The following is a 17791-nucleotide window of genomic DNA, read 5'->3' as shown; positions in this document are numbered from 1 at the left end:
AATCCACCCACCTCAACCTCCCAGAGTGCTAGGATTACAGGCGTGAGCCACCATGCCTAGCTTATTTGTCTATTTTTGTCATAGTTGTTTATGCTTTTGAGCTCTTACTCATGAAATCTTTGCCTAGACTAATGTCTTCAAATGCTGTTCCTATTTTTTTCTAGTAGTTTTATAGCTGTGGATCTTACCTTTAAGACTTTTTTGATTCATCTTGAGTTGATTTTTATATATAGGGACAAGTAGGGGTCAAGTTTTGTTCTTCTGCACATGGAGAACAAATTTATCACCATTTATTGGGGAGGGTGTCATTTCTCTAGTGTATGCTCTTGGTGCCTTTATAGAAAATCAATTGGCTGTAAATACATAGATTTATTTCTGGACACTATTCTGTTCCATTATTCTATGTGTCTATTTTTATAATAATACCATGCTGTTTTGGTTACCATAGCCTTGTGATATATTTAGTGTAATGCCTCCAGCTTTGTTCTTTTGGCTTAGAATTACTTTGGCTATTTGAGCTCTTCTTTTTCCATACAAAAAAGAAAATCAATTTCGCAAAATTCTTAATACCCCTAAATTTTCCAAAAATACCTGCTGTAGTTACTAACTTTAAGCTACATCATCCCTATAAGGCCTTTATTTGTGTTCAAAAGAATGAAGCTCCTCAAAAAAAAGGCAAAATAATTAAATTCAGTCATAAACACAATGAGTCATGTTTCTTTTTACTCCAAATGTTAGCCCTCCCTTGCAATCTGAGTAATCCACACACAAATTCCAAGCCAACCCACTTTTTTCTCCTGGTCTTGTGTAGAAATTATTTCCTACCCTAATTCCTACCCAGAATTCTATTGATACAATCATGCTGCTCAGTTCAAGGCCCACTGGTGGAAATGGTCCATGAAAAGTCTGTTTTATTGTTTGTTATCATATTCTTTACAGCCCCCCTCACCATTCTCAGTTCCATTCCTCTCCCTACTTCTTATAATGGTCAATGGTGCCTTTCCAATCAACCTTCATGACTTGTTTTGTTTATTTGTTTGTGACAGAATCTTGCTCTGTTCCAAATAATAATGCAATGGCAATGTCATAGCTCACTGCAACCTCAACCTCCTACTCTCAAGCGATCCTCCTGTTTCAGCTTCCCCAGTAACTGAAACTATAGGCACACCACAGCACCTGGTTAATTTTTTCTATTTTTAGTAGAGGCAGAGTCTTCCTCTTGCTCAGGCTGATCTCGAACTCCTGAGCTCAAGCAATCCTCCCAAGAAGGCCTCCTAGAGTGCTAGGATTACACGCATGAGCCACCACCCACAGCTCATAACTTCTTTTTATATATATCTACACAATAATGCATAGCTTTATGGTGTGGATCTTTAAATTTACAGAAACCACATTGTACTTCCCATCTCTTTCTCTTGTCTCTCTCTCTCTGTACTCAACACTGTGTTTTGTGGTTTATCCGGGTTGAATTATATAGATGTGGTAAACAGTGCATGTTTGCTCATTCAGCACACAGTTATGCTTCGCTCTCCCTTCTCTTTTTCTGCAATGGAAGCAAGACACTGGATTTCCCAGACTTCTTTGCAATACAAATGGCATTTGAGAGTATTCTGGCCAATGAGATGTCAGCAAATGTCTGCTGAGGTTAAAACTTTTACTTTCTCTATAAGAGGAAGTCAGCATACTTGCCATGGTCTTCTTTTTCCTGGCTATGGCATGGTGCCTGGATAAAAAGCAGTCTTACTGCAAAGTTGAGAATAGAACTATGGAAAGAACCCAGGCCCTTGATGCCATTGGCTCAACATCTTATCTCCAGACATTTTGTTATTTAAGAAAAATGACTTCCCAACTAATACAATGAACTTAGTTTGTTCCTTTATTTTCCATTGTATAGCAGTTTTCAGATTCATTTATAATGTATTATATTTTATTTGTCCATATCAGCATTTGAGTACAGTTAGGTAGTATTCAATTCTTTGCTATGGGAAAAAAATGTAATGAACACGCTTACACATGTCTCTCTGTGGACTTATGCAAGAGTCCCTCTGGTGTATATATTCTGTTATGGACCAAATTGTGTCTCCATCAAATTCATGTGTTGAGGTCCTAAATCTCAGTACCTTAGAATATGACTGTATTTAGATATATAACCTTTAAAGGGGAAATTAGGTTAAAATGAGGCTGTGAGGGTAAGCCCTAATTCAATCTGATTGATATCCTTATAAGAAGAGGAAAATTAGGACACACAGAAACCACCTCAGGAAGGTGGTTCACAAAGGGATGAACACATGAGGAAGGTAGCCACACCCAGGCCAAGGACAGAGGGCTCAGAAGAAAGCAAAACTGTCAACACTTTGATCTTGGACTTCCATCCTCCAGAACTGAGAAAAAAATTAATTTCTGTTGTTCAAGCCTCCCAGTCTATGGTATCTTATTATGCCACCCTAGCAGACTAAGATGACTCAGAAGTAGAATTTCTGGGTCAGAATGTATGTGAGTATTTAGTTTCAACACATACTGAAAACTTACCAGCAGGACATGTGGGATGTCCCCATCTCCTCACTGACACCAGATATTACTTCTACCAACATGGAACATGCTAAGTGGATCTCATCGCTGTTTTAGTATGTACTTATTACCAGTGTAATTGGTAATCTCTTTTTAGGTAGATTAGCCAGCTATTTAAGTTTTATTTCTGTGAATTGCTTACTTGTGTTCTTCACCTATTTTTCTTCTAGGTTGCCCGTTTCTTCCATACTAATTTCCAAGAATTCTCTACATGTTCTAAATATAATCCTCTGTCAGTGATACTCTTTAAATTATCCTCACCCTGCCTGATGTGTCTCTAAGGTACTTGCCCTTGAGTAATCTACCATGGATATATGAAAGTTTCACTTTCTTCATCTCCTTACAGATACGACGTTATCGTCAGATGTTAATATTTACTAATCTAATGGTAAAAAAAAAAAAGAGCATGGAGACAGGCAAGGAGAAGAGGGGGAGATAAGAGTATACAATCCACTTTACATGGAAGAGTTGTAAATATACCCTTTCAATTGATAGCTGTTGTTTAATCTATTTTATGGTATTTTATTTACAAGGAAAGTTTTTGTATTAATATAATTAAATACTTTAGTCTCTTACTTTATGGCTACATTTTTAGGATCTTATTTAAGAAATTATTTCCTACCCTAAGATCATAAACATATTCTCCAATATTTCTCTCTAGAAGGAGATCATGGGGGGATCAACAAACAATATATTTTAAATTAGCATATGCAGAAATGTAAGGTTATATAATATAAACTAAAGGCCAAGCCACCAAAGTCAGACACGAGATCAAAACTCAAAACACCCAAAGGTGACTACTTATTACAGATAAATTTTTGAAGTGGAAGGATGTTTAAAACATATTAATGATATCAAAGCCCAATTCATAATTGCTAGGACATGGAAGAAGCCCAAGTGCCCATCGATCCACGAATGGATCAATAAATTGTGGTATATGTACACCATGGGATACTATGCAGCCATAAAGAAAGATGGAGACTTTACCTCCTTCATGTTTACATGGGATGGAGCTGGAAAATATTCTTCTTAGCAAAATATCTCCAGAATGGAAGAAAAAGTATCCAATGTACTTACCCTACTATGAAACTAATTTATAGCTTTCATAGGAAAGCTATAACCCAATTATAGCCCAAGAATATGGGGAAAGCGGAGAGGGAGGGGAGGGAACAAGGAAGGATGGGTGAAGGGAAGGTGATTGGAATAATCATGCCTATGGTTCATCCTATAAAGGTACATGTGAATCTTTCTAAATGCAGAATATAAATGTCTTAACACAATAACTAAGAAAATGACATGAAGGCTATGTTAACCAGTTGGATGAAAGTATTTCAAAGTGTATATAGAAACAGCACACTGTACCCCATGAAACTATGAATGTACACAGCTATGATTTAATAAAAAAAATTTACAAATGTATTGCATGTGAGAGAAAGAACTAAAGATCCTTTATTTATTTATTTAAAACAACATAGAAAAATGGGGGAGTAGTAACTCAAATTTTAGTTTTGATTTAAATTAAAATACATCTCAAATGCAAAGTGCTAGCATTCCTTTAAATCTTTCTCTGACATACATTATATTTTAAAATTAAAAAGCATTTGCCTAACTCCAGTAAGAATAGCCCACATCACAAAGTCTCAAAGCTGCAGATGCTGGTGTGGATGTGGAAAGAAGGGAATATTTTTATAGTGTTGGTGGACTGCAAACTAATACAACCTTTTTGGAAGGAAGTAGGGAGGATCCTCAAATTAGACCTCCCATTTGATCCTGCAATCCCATTGCTGGGCATCTACCCAGAAGAGAAAAAATTTTTTTATCATCAGCCATTTGAACAAGACTATTTATCACAGCTCAATTTCCAATCGCCAAATTGTGGGAACAACCTAGATGCTCACAAACCCAGGAATGGGTTAACAAGCTGTGGTATGTGTCTATCATGGAATACTATTCAGCCATTAAAAGATGGAAACTTTACATCTTCTGTGTCAACCTGAATGGAGGTGGAACACATTCTTCTTGGTAAAGCTTCACAAGAATGGAGAAGCAAGAATCCAATGTACTCAATTCTAATATGAAGCCAGTAGACGATCTATTACACATCCACATAAGAGAAATACTCAAATCAATTCAAGGTGTGGGGGCATGGGAACAAGGGAGCAGGGAGAGGGAGAAGGATGGGTGTGCTCCTACCTCTTGAGGGTGGGACACAATTATAAGAGGGACTTTACCTAACAAATGCAAACATGGTAACCTAATTCTTTGTATCCTCAATTAACCTGAAACAATAAAATTAATGAATTAATTTTAAAAAACATATTAATGATACAGGCTGACAAAGAAGTAAAAGATGCGGGAAGTATACACTTTCATAAACAGATCTTTAGGTAATAAAGTATGTTCAACAATGCAAAGCACAAGACCACAGAAAATATATACAGTCTTCTGAGTCACGCCATTTTTTTAAAAGAAAACCTTTCACAAAACTTAACAATAAAACCATATATGTTATGATGTCCTATTAGCAAAATATATGTGTATATGTGATAATAGTGGGGTCTACTTCAGTAGTTTCAGATAAAAATGAAGTCAAGTTAAAACCACTTCCCAAAAGGGGCTCAGTCAGAAGATTTTAATTCCCAGAAATGCAACACAGGATAAAAGGGGATAAAGAAAGGACATATTGTACTGTGGGGAATGAGAGCGCCCCAACAGTAGGGGCAGACACACACACACACACAACCCACAAGCAGAAGGGTATCATGAAAATTAAGTTTTATGTATCACTTTTAGAAAACTGAATCTGAATTTCTTCAAATTATCTAGGGTTCAATTCACCTCCAAGTAGAGAACCAAATAATAGGAATAGGAGAAAAGTTACCCCAGGGGGTTCAGTCATAGCCCCTCGTAGGATAATGCAGGCCACAAGGAGGGTTCTACTAACAGTGTAAAGATCTATGATGTTCCTTCTCACTAGTCAATTGTAATCATGACTCATCTGATACACACACACACAGAAAAAAGAAATCATTTCTAATAACAGATACATTATAAAAAGGCATCCAGGCCTTCTTTCTTTCCCTGTCGGAAGGCTCCTTTACAATTTCCTCCACTCCTCCCAGTGTGGACCAGCCCTACAGCTGAAAGAAGACTGGCAATGGCAACCTTTGTCAAACTGGAAAGAGACCCTGTTACACTAGTATAGGCACAAAAAGAGAGAGATCTCATTAATGATTTCCGAAAAGTGGGAGAAATGTTCCCTTACTTTACTGTTCTCAGATAAAATACAAAATTCTCATACTTAACTCTGAATTTCAGATAAACATAAATAATCTCCTGTCATAAGTATGTCCTATGCAATATTTGGGATATATTTATACATATACATATTTGCATATGTAGACATAAAAATGTATATAATATGCCTATATGTATTTGTTGTTTACATGGAATTCAAGTCTGTGTGTCCTGTGTGTTTATTTGCTACATCTGGCCACTCAACCTTATCTACTTCATGAATGACACAAATGAGGATAAAGGGAGTTGGAACTCACTTATGTCTAAATTTACAACAGCCGCAGAGCCAGATCCTCGCATCCCACCCATGTAGTCTCACATCCTATCAGAGACTTGGGGCTGGCACATCCAACCAAAACTCAGCTCACACCCCCTTACTTTTTAGATAGCCAGAGATGTTTACTGGCCACTTCCCAACAATATATTTCTAACTACATTTCAGTCAGAAGATTTTAATTCCCAGAAATGCAACACAGGATAAAAGGGGACAAAGAAAGAAGGACGTCTTGTACTGTGGGGAATGAGAGCGCCCCAACCATAGGGGCAGACACACACACAAACCCCACAAGTAGAAGGGTATCATGAAGAGTAGATTTTATGTATCACTTTTAGAAAACTGAACCTGAATTGCTTCATATTACCTAGGGTTCAATTCCCCTCCAAGTAGAGGATCAAATAATAGCAATAGGAGAAAAGTTGCCCCAGTGCATATGTACCTCATGTATCCTAGAAATTTAATGAGATATTTGCCTTTCATTTTAAGAATTGAAAGGAGGGAGGGGGAGGGAGAAGGGAGGGGGAAATGGGTGGAAGGAGGGGGGTTGGAGGGATCACTTCTGAGGTTTATCTTATAGGGGTACAAGTGAATCTTTCTAAGAGTAGAATGTGAACGTTTTAAAACAATAACTGAGAAAATGACATGAAGGCTGTGTTGATCAGTTTGATGGAAGTATTTCAGATTGCATGTGAAAACCCCACACTGTACCCCAGAAGTGCATTAATGTACATAGTTACCATTCAATTTAAAAAAAAAAAAGACATTATAAGTTGTAATTCCCTATTAAAAGAAACAAAGAGGAAAAAAAAAAAGAATTGAGAGGAAAATTCTGTAGTATCAAACTTGATAGTGATGAAACTCAAAGGAAATACATATCCTTTATTTATGACAAGCATCAGGACTAAATAAATCTTCTCTTTCAAAAATAAGCAAAAATAAAAATATTCAAAATTTTAAAACTACATGACATAAAAGAGGAAGACAATGTCTTAAAGATGCAAAGGGAAATTACCTCGAAGACAAAAGTTAAAATACATCTACTCCGAGTTCTCAGTGACATATACACAAAAACATAAATTCTAGAAAAGAAAGATAGAAAGGCTAAATAAAATGAAAAGAAAGTTGACAAAAGTGAGAGGTCACGACAAAAAGATTTAAACATTCAAAGTTTGGCAAAACTAAAAAGACAATAAAGGAATTGAAATCTGAATTAGAAGAATCATTCCTCTCTTTATCTTCTGCCTCTCTGCCAGCAACTTCATCCTTTAGAGCAAAAGAAGCACAAAATGAAACTGCTACCCCAGCCTTAATTCTTACCAACAAAGAGGGATATGTCAGTGAAGTGGAAGTGACAGGAACCTTGGGGGAAATTGAGCATACCACCTTAGAGTTCATTACAGCCAAGAAAGAAAACACAAAGCAAGGTAAAATGAGTGTCTTAAGATTGTTCACCAGTTCAGAGAGAATACGCAAATGTCCCAGAGCCACAGACTCCAAAACAAAATATAGTGCCCCCCACCAAAAAAACACCCCACTACTACAATCACAAATGAGAAAAATCAGAGAGATGTATAAAAATAACTTGATGTGATATATGTAGAGTTTTCTAAAGAGCTGAGATTTTTCAAGAGCAGGGAAAAGAAGAAGGAAGAAGGTAAAGGTAAGATTGAAGACATCACTGTAGCATTGGCCTAGTAGAAGAGTGGATTAAACCTGGAATGAGCGAAGACTTGTGAAAAACACTTAATCAACACAAAAATGTTCATGCTATCTTCGAGAGTGGAAGGACAAGAGCAATCCTCCTCCACCAAGTGACAGAGAGGAAGAAAAATGATGACATTTTTACTTTGCTTTCATCTTGTCTACCAAGGAGGATGGTCATTAAAAGAGAAAGGCTGTGCCAACAATCTTGAGAGGAAACTGATGAGACAGGAGTAACTATGGTAGGGCAATGTTAAACTGTCTAGACGAATGTCCACTTCTGAGTGTATTCTATTAAAGCAAGGATCCTCATCTTTACCACTCCTGACATTTGGGGCTGGGTAATTTCCTCCTGTGGAGAGCTGCCCTGTGTGTTATAGGTTGTAGGTTATAGGTTGTTCAGCAGCATCCCTGGCCTCTACAACTAGATGCCAATAGTGCCCATCCCCTGAGCTGTGACAACCAAAAATATCTCTAGACATTTCCACATGTCCCCTGGGAAGCAAAAGTACCCTAGGCTGAGAACCAGGATAATATGGAGCACTGAAAAATGTACCTTATATATATAATCACAGTATTCTTGTTGGCATCTTTGCATAATTATTGAAAATGAGAGTGAGAACAATATTGGGAACTGACAAAAGTTGTCCCATATATCAGAAAGGTAAATTCTGAAAATTAAAACCAAATTTTATGTTGATCCCTAGCAAAGTATCAAAATATTATTAGCTAGAGGCAGTGCCCGTAGCTCAGTGGGTAGGGCACCAGCCACATACACCAAAGCTGGTGGGTTCGAACCCAGCCTGGGCCAGCTAAACAACAATGACAACTGCAACGAAAAAATCCCTGGGCCTTGTGGCAGGCACCTGTAGTCCCAGCTACTTGGGAGGTTGAGGCAAGTTAAAGTTTAAAAAGTTTAAAAAGTTAATTTTTCTTTTTTTTTTTTTAGGAACCAGTTGAATTTCTGCAGTTTCCTTACAATGGTGGTGCCTGGCTGAGGGATAGACGGGGGTAACAAATTCTCCCTGGGCTGCCAAAGTGTCTGAGAATGGAAGTAAAAAGTTTAAGACTGAGGCCACGGCTATGTCTGGCATGCAACAACTAGGAAAATCATGTTAATCAAAGATACAAAAAATTCCTCTAACTGCTGTGAAACTGCACTTAAAAAAAAAAAAATCAAATAAATGAAGACACTAAGCCACAGCCCTCAGGAGAATGGACACCCTGTCTACTGCAAGCTGTGGTTCTGCAGAGTTCCTTGATCAGCCCCCGATCCAATCATCATATGGGGTTGCCAGGGAAGATGCCCCTCATCAGGTCTCACGATCCTTTCTTGGTGCAGGTCCCATGATGTCCCAGGCAGGGCGGCAAGGGCACACCGGGTGGGATGAAGCACTCAGTGAGAAGGGGGACAGAGTCTGCTTTTTGATGGGGGCAGAACAGAGAAACATTTGCCTTCCCTAAGGCAAGGGAAGAACAGAATTCTCTAGAAAAATCAGATTCATCAAGAAAGGAGAGGCTGGTGCTCATTCCTACGTCAATTCGTCAATTCAGGGGAGTAACAGGAGAGGGAAAAGGAGGCGGGCTGGGGGCTGGCAGCTGGGCACTCAGAGGTTGCTGAAGTGGTTGGAGTGTTATTTGTGGTAACAAAAAGCTAGAAACATACTAAATGTGTATCAATAAGGGACTAGTTAAATAAATTATCCTATATTCTTTCATTGGTATGACTTTAACTATGACTACAGGGTCAGAAAAAGCCTTGGGAAATATACAGAATCTAATTGGAGGTCATTTGCATACCAGTAGGGGAGATATTCAGAATATTTAACAATCAGCATGGCTGAGGCTCCAACTAATGAGAGCCTAGCCTGGAGTTAGATCATGGAAGCCTCCTCCTGTGCCGAGTATTCACCTTTTAGTGGTTGGGTCTAGGGGAGGTCTAGGCGATCTCAGGCAGAAGCCAATGACGCTGGTTGGGAAGGTGCGAAGGAAGAGCACAAAAGCATTTTCTATTTTAACAATTTATATGGCCTTACTAGGGAATATCAGTCCTCACTCACAGATAGAAACATTAAAATAATTCAAAATAGCATGGAGCAATAAAAGGATTGAATTAAATGAAGTGACAGCTACAAAAAAGAATAAATAAAATGTTTCTGTTCTGATTAGAATGATACATTAACAAAATTTTTTCTAATTTACAGCAGAAATCAGTAGAGGTTGCTCTGTGGGAGGAGGTCCAGAGAACTGAGGAGCTGGAATCAGAGTAGGAGGGAGACTTACTTTCATTGTATACCCTTTGCGGTAAATGCTGTAGGTTCATTAACTTAGCACCCCTTCCAGGGCTGGCCCAGCTTTATTCCTCTCTAGCAGAGCTTTATTCCTCTAGTAGACAAATAAAGACGGCTATGAAAGCTTGGTAAAATGTTACACTAAAACGTGTGGAAATAAACACTGCATGGTTGTATCCAGGAAAATCTTGAAAGGGCAGAAAAGAATAAGGAGAAGGTTTAATCCTTCCAATTATTAAAACATATTATGAATTAAAGTTATTTTAAAAGTTGGAATTGGGGAACAGAACATTCTCTAAAGAAGACAGATGAGAGGCGGCACCTCAAAAGGGTAGGGCACGGCCACATATGCCGGAGGTGGCAACAGGTTCAAACCCAGCCCTGGCCAAAAAAAAAAAAAAAAGACAGATGAATGGCTAACAAACATATGAAAAAAATGCTCATCCTCCCTAATTATTTAGAGGATTTAAAAATGCTCATCCTCCCTTCTCTAATTATTAGAGAAATGCAAATCAAAACTACCCTGAGATACCATCTAACCCCAGCAAGAATGGCCCACATCACCAGATCTCAAAACTGCAGATGCTGGTGTGGATGTGGAGAGAAGGGAACACTTTTACACTGCTGATAGGACTGCAAACTGATACAACCTTTTTAGAAGGAAGTATGGAGAACCCTCAAAGAACTAACCTAGACCTCCCATTTGATCCTGCAAACCCATTACTGGGCATCTACCCAGAAGGAAAAAAAAATCCTTTTATCATAAGGACACTTGCACTAGACTGTTTATTGCAGCTCAATTTACAATTGCCAAAATGTGGAAACAGCCTAAATGCCCACCAACCCAGGAATGGATTAACAATCTGTGGTATATGTACACCATGGAATACTATTCAGCCATTTAAAAAATGGAGACTTGGCTCGGCGCCTGTGGCTCAAGCAGCTAAGGCGCCAGCCACATACACCTAAGGTGGCAGGTTCGAATCCCCAGCCCAGGCCCGCCAAACAACAATGATAGCTGCAACCAAAAAATGGCCAGGTGTTGTGGTGGGCACCTGTAGTCCCAGCTACTTGGGAGGCTGAGGCAGGAGACTCGCTTGAGCCCAGGAGTTGGAGGTTGCTGTGAGCTGTGATGCCACGGCACTCTACCCAGGGGGATAGCTTGAGGCTCCGTCTCAAAAAAAAAAAAAAAGATAAAAAATGGAGACTTTACACCCTTTGTATTAACCTGGCTGGAAGTGGAACACATTATTCTTAGTAAAGCATCACAAGAATAGAGAAACATGAATCCTATGTACTCAATTTTGATATGAGGACAGTTAATGACAGTTAATGACACAGTGGGGTGGAGGAAGGGGAGAGCAGAGAGAGAAAGAAGGAGGGAGGGATGGGGGGGAAAGTTGGAATTGGAAACACATTAGAAACAAATATTAATATTATAGAACAGGAAATAGAGATAGGAAACTGATTCCAATATAAATTTAACTTGTGATAAAGATGGCATTTCAAATCAGCAGGGGAAAGGGTGATTCCTAAATAAACCCTAATGGATCAACCAGAAAAATACTTAGAAGTAAATGTAAAAACAAAGCTGACTCCTGGCCTCATTCATTAGTCCAAATTCAATTCCAGATGTAGAAAAGATTTTAAAGTCCTAAAAGAAAGCATAAGTATATAAAGGTATGTATAATAAACTTATAATAATTGAAGTGGAAAGTCCTAGCTAAGCAAAACATAAAACCTATAAAGAAAGAAGTTTAAAATTTTTGACTACGAAAATATTTTATTTTCTATATAATTTAAAAATAAAACATAAAAGTCAAAAATTAAACAACAAATTGGGGAAAATACTTGCAACATATTAAACAGACAAAAAGTTAATTTGCTTAATTTACTATAGTGAGACAAAAAGAACAACTCAATAGAAAAAAATGGGCAAAGGATTTGTAAATGGAATTTATGTAAAAAGAAATATAATGTGCTAATAAATAATTTAGCAAATGTTCAATCATATTCATAATTAATGCATATCAAAAGAATGAGATATTATTTTAACTTCTCAAACACTCAAAATTGAAAATTTTTTGATATGGTATCATCAGTACTGATAATGGTTGGGAATATAAACTTTCAGCATCCACTTAGTGGGAACATAAATTGATTCAAACTGCTTCAAGAGAAATAGGAGGACACTATCTCTCAAACTTAAAAGTATACATACTCTTTAACCAGTTGAATGATATTTCCAATTAAAAGAAATACTTAGGAAATTCTAAAATGAACATTCCTATTGATAACAGCAATTCTACTTCCATGAATTTATCCTAAAAATACACTCACAAAAGTACCTCAAGATGTATGAACAAGGATATTTGTCATAGCAGAGCAAAATGACAAAACCAAAAATACTGGAAACTACAACTACAGCCATCAAGACATCATGGGCTAAACAAATTCTGCTACATCAGTAGAACACAATGAAGCTGCTAGGAAGAAAGAGGAAGGTCTGTATGAATTATTATGTGTCTGTCCGAAGAGAGAGGGAGACACAGATGCAACCCAGTGTGTAGCACATTATGCCTTTTCCTTGGCCCACATGGGGTTCTTTAAATTAGCAGGAAGAGGAGAATGCATGGGTGTTGCATAAGCAACCAGCAATGTCTAGCACAGATTATTTGATTCTCAAAACTAGGATCCCATACTAGGAAAAGAGGAACTGCAGAAAAGTTGATTAACTAACAGAAAAGCAAATTCATCAAGCAAATTCCCATGGAAACATGACTTATGAGTTCCAGCCCTGAACTAAGTAAGACTCCAGTACCTCTTCTGGAAAATTGGAAAATTGCAGAGAAGTCGACTTTATTTCTTACTCTCCCTTCACTCCCACTCACAAAAACATACGCACTAGAAATTAAACAGTGTAAGGACAGTGTCTTTATTTGGTTCACTAGTATCTATCCCTAGCACGAAGAACTATGTCTGGCAAACAAGTCATCTAAAATAAAGGAATGAATTATAAAGCCAGCACTAGAATAGACCCAATGTAATCTTTTCTGTAATCTTTTCTGTTGATCATCCTTGGTGCTCCTCAACGAGCTCACTCGCTCACTCCAGGCCTCTCTGCACTGATACCACCTCCAGAGATCTCATCAACTAAGATTTGGCAATTCATTTATTACCTGGTGAACTGCATACCTCCATCTCACTTCTCTGCCCTTCCCCATATAGGTAAGAGGAGATAAATGCCTATACAGTGTAATGTAAGCACTGCTACTCAAAGTGCAAGTCTACCATGAGATAAGAAGCTTGTACCAGAATGTAAGCCGCTTCCTTCATCTAGAAAGTGTTGCTATAAGACACTTAGGGTGTAGCTGAATTACATTCTGGTACAAGCTCCTTATCTCCTTGAATAGAATAGTAACAAACTCAGAAATGCAGGTCACACTTTGAATAATGCTAATTTAAAGTAGAGCCACAAGTCTTCAAGTCCCAGTATTTGAGAGGCTTTCTTTGCACCAACCATTGCCTTCTCCATCAAATCAATTTCCCCACTGACAGGAGAGATCTGAAGCAGCAAAACGCACTGGTTAGGATAATGAAAAACAGAAAAAAGAAGTGGGGAGGGGGCTGAATAAACCTGATCTAACTTACACATAGGAATTTTGCACATAGGAACTCAAAGTAACTTCTTAGACCCTGGAAATTTGTGATTAAATTGGTAACAGATTACTGGCTGAGTCACAGGCACCAACAATGTGGTTAAAAACAGTAATTAAGCATGTGAAAAATCAGATGCAGAGGCTAACAGTCCTGTGTAATTTCAAAAATTCTGCAGTCTCAATTATCTGTCACTTTCCATTAGATTTGCAACTTGGCTAAACTCAGGACTTCCACACAACAGTACCATGTCGCTTAAAATCCAGTATCCAAATGAGAGTCAGAAAATCACCCTTTTTTAATCTCTAGACTAGCATTCCCATGAGCCAATGATCCATAAATAAACACTATTTTTAAGTCTTCATTACAGAGCACATAGTTTCTCTTCAGACAAGATGGAGCTGCCAACTTCTCTTCTTAAATCTTAATCCCTTCTATTCCAAAGAAAAAATAGAAACATGCACACAAAAGTTCAGAAGAAATAGAAAGTGGAACTCCCATCCCTCCCTGGCTATAGTCTTCCTCTAAACACCCATAAAACCCCACAATTTAAAAAGCTTCTTTTTTTAATACAAGAAGAATATATTCTTTTTTTTTTTTTTTTGAAACAGAGTCTCACTGTCACCCTCAGTAGAGTACTATGGCATCACAGCTCACAGCAACCTCAAACTCTTGGCTCCAGCAATTCTCTTGCCTCAGCCTCCCAAGTAGCTGGGACTATAGGCACCCGCCACAACCCCTGGCTATTTTGTTGTTGTAATTGTCATTATTGTTTAGCTGGCCCTGGCCAGTTCGTACCCATCAGGCTCAGTGTTTCAATGTGCTACAAGTGCTGAACCACAAGAATATATTCTTAAATAATTCACAACTTTACACCTCACCTCCAACCAAATGATACCTATGTCTCTAATCTCTCCAATTTGATTTCTCAGAACAGCCACCATCTCCAAATATTACTTGTATCATTCCCTAGCTTTTTACCTTCTATATAATCTATATCTACAAACATGGTTTCCAAATTCAACAGTGACAAAATTAAAATTTATCCTCCCTGACCCCCGCCCTAGCCATGCTTTATTCCAGTCTCATGTTTCCTTACCCAGAAAAATCCAGTACTGAATTTCTCCTCGTGTGTGCCCTCTGTTCCCTTTTCTTTCCATTCTGTTGCCTACTTATTTGTTCCAAATACTTCTAATTTCTCCAAATTTGATGATAACTAAAGAATTTATTCTTCCTATTTCTGCTAATTCTTTGTCACCCTTGGATCATAGAATTCATATAAATTAGAACTTTATACATGTCTTCTAACAAACGTTAGTTATCAAATTCCATTGTTCTTAAGTACAAAGTAACATAAGTGCTCAGCAATACTAGCTATTGGTTTCAGGCAGAGCTGAAGTGGTTTTGACTCTGACATGTAGCTTTGCTGATACCTGTAAACATTTATAAGGTGAAATTTTATAAGTAAGAGAGAACCTGTCTTTCCAAATACTTAGTATACTGCTATCCATGTGCCTGATAACAACATTTTGCACATCATAAAAGCACTCAATAAATATATCATTTGGTAGATAAGGAATTTTATAATGCTTTAAAAGAAAAATAGTAAAAAGATATCTCCTTAACTATTACAACCTTGATCTTCAAACATATGCTCTCTAATCCAACAACTCCACACTTAGGAACAGAGATTAAGGAATTGATCTTAAATGTAAATAAATAAATGCGTGCCTACATATGTCCTTGAGTAAATAAATATACAAAGATGTTTACCTTAGCCCCTAGGATATTCAGCAATGATTAACAAAATTATATTCATTCGCTTGGAAGAATGTTTTGCAACAATGACAAACAACATCAATGTAGAAGAGGCAATATTTTATAGAAAATGATTGCTATAAGGTTAAATGAAAAAGCGAGGTTTCGAATTTTATCGACACTATTATTGTGATTATTTTTAAAGCAGGACACAGAAAAAAGATTGAAAGGAAATATATCAATGAGGTTACAGGCAATTTTTTCTATGCTTTGAAAATTCCTGCAATGAACACTTACTACTTTTGGAATGAAAAAAAAATAAGTTTTACTATGAAAGTCTCAATCTTTTACTCAAGTAAGAAGGAAGACGCAGACTGTGGAGGAGGCAATGAAAAAAAGCAACTTTGTCTATACTTGTCTGTATTTTAGGTTTCCCCATTTTACACATGTGTCCTACTCTATTACTGAGGTAATTTTTTACGGTGGGTAATGAAATGTTAACAGCACATCCAAGTATGCCATTCAGTTTTCACTATTGATAATTCACATCTCCAAATCACAACTATTCTCAATATATTGACCTTTCAGTGTGTCTAAGTAAACTGACCACAGACTAGCCATGAACCAAGGCTAATTTGAAATCTTACTTTTCCCATTTGTGTGTTTTAAGCAAATCATTAAACCTCGTGTATCTCCAGAGGTGTGTCAACAGTCTTTCTTAGTGGCATGTATCAGTGTCTCAAAACCTCTGCAATAAACGAACTTCCTGATATCCCCAATAGGACTTCCTGATACCTAACCCTAATATCTCCTTGCTTCTGTTTGAACTCATTTCTCCCAGTTCTGTCCTCAGTTCAACCGACAGCACTGCTCACGGTCACTGAGATACCATTAGACAGCCACCTTCTGTTTACATGAGAGATCAGTGCATCCCATGTTCATCCTATACAGTGATGTTCATTTGATTATAAGTGGTGGTCAAACAGTTCCAAGAGCATTCTTCAATCTCCTAATATTTCTGCCAATTATAAAACAAATATGTGACAAATATTAAATTCAGAAATTAATGCTTTGCTGCTATCTCACTTGAACAAACTCTTCCATTCACTGTGAATAAGTTTTTGGACAAAAGTAAACTCCCTTCAAACATATTCCATCTTGGCTCCTGCTTCCATAGCCCCAGGCCAAAGCACAAGCATCCAGGCCATATCTTATCTTTTCCTGCACACTATCCAATCGGCTTTTTATAGCCAGAAACTCTCTGAATGCAAAGCACGACCTTGGCTACCAGCTTCCCCTGGCAAGAGTTTGAAAGTTATTTATAACTTTAAAATTAGTGTGAAAGCCTACATTTCCCATCACAACTAGTCAAAACATTCCTATTTTATATAATTATGCGCTCTTCCTTAATTCAGAAGGAATCCCCATATTTTAAACCTACCATAGATAACCGAAAACAACAATTCAATGAAGAAATGAGAATAAACCAAAGTTCAGTTCTTCCCTTTACAAACGTGACTCTTACCTTGCTGATGCTTCCTATTAAGTAAATGTGCTTAAAATTCGGTTCTTGTAGGGAATTTTCCAAAAAGAGCCTGGGGTGGGGGGGGACAAAAAAGACTTCTTGATAGTCACAAAGTTCCAAAGTACCAAACTGAGAGGCAGTGACAGTGGGGCAGTCACTTTAGCTGAGTGTTGTTCCCCCAGGATAAGAAAGAAAGGGGAGGTTACAAGTCAGGGTGGGTGGTATCTAATCCTGAACCGCTAGTCACTGACCTCACTGACAACTTGTTACTGAAAATACTTCGTTGAAAAAGGCCAGGCACATACTTTGCCTAGAGACCTACAAACATAGCTGTCCGGAAGCTCTGAGTAAGTTAGATTTGCATTTCTCTAGTCCCTTTCCAAAATACGGACCTCTTATGTCTAATTAAAGCCGAAGGCTGAATTATTGAAAGCAAAAAATGGTAAAGCAGGGATAACAGGAGGCCAGCGAATCCCCACATGGAAAGATCAATTATGTACAATTATGTACAAATCAGGGTCTTCAGAGCCACAGAGATGCTGACATCAAGGCCGTGTGTCACATCTGACATAGTATTTTTCCTCTAAAATCTTCCCTGTCTCATACCTTGGCACCAAGCATCTCTCTCTCTGCTTTCAGCATTTCTAAGAAACCACATAATTATCAGTAAGGAATTTAAACTGAAGATTTACTAAGAACGCCATAGAGGGAAACATG

General features: G+C 37.7%; 1 protein-coding gene across 1 annotated transcript in view; it reads right to left on the bottom strand.

The window, feature by feature from the left end:
• Window positions 1-17269, bottom strand: part of CTNNA3 (catenin alpha 3) — a 1564769-nt gene extending 1547500 nt beyond the window's left edge. The window contains exon 1 of the mRNA XM_012801447.2: window positions 17075-17269. The gene's annotated coding sequence lies outside the window, so the exon portion shown is untranslated. The remainder of the gene's footprint in view (window positions 1-17074) is intronic.
• Window positions 17270-17791: the final 522 nt, after the last annotated feature.

This window comes from Otolemur garnettii, unplaced genomic scaffold (genome assembly GCF_000181295.1).
Source record: "Otolemur garnettii isolate 467f Iridium unplaced genomic scaffold, OtoGar3 scaffold00008, whole genome shotgun sequence".
Taxonomy (NCBI): domain Eukaryota; kingdom Metazoa; phylum Chordata; class Mammalia; order Primates; family Galagidae; genus Otolemur; species Otolemur garnettii.
This window is presented reverse-complemented; position numbering and strand designations above follow the sequence as displayed.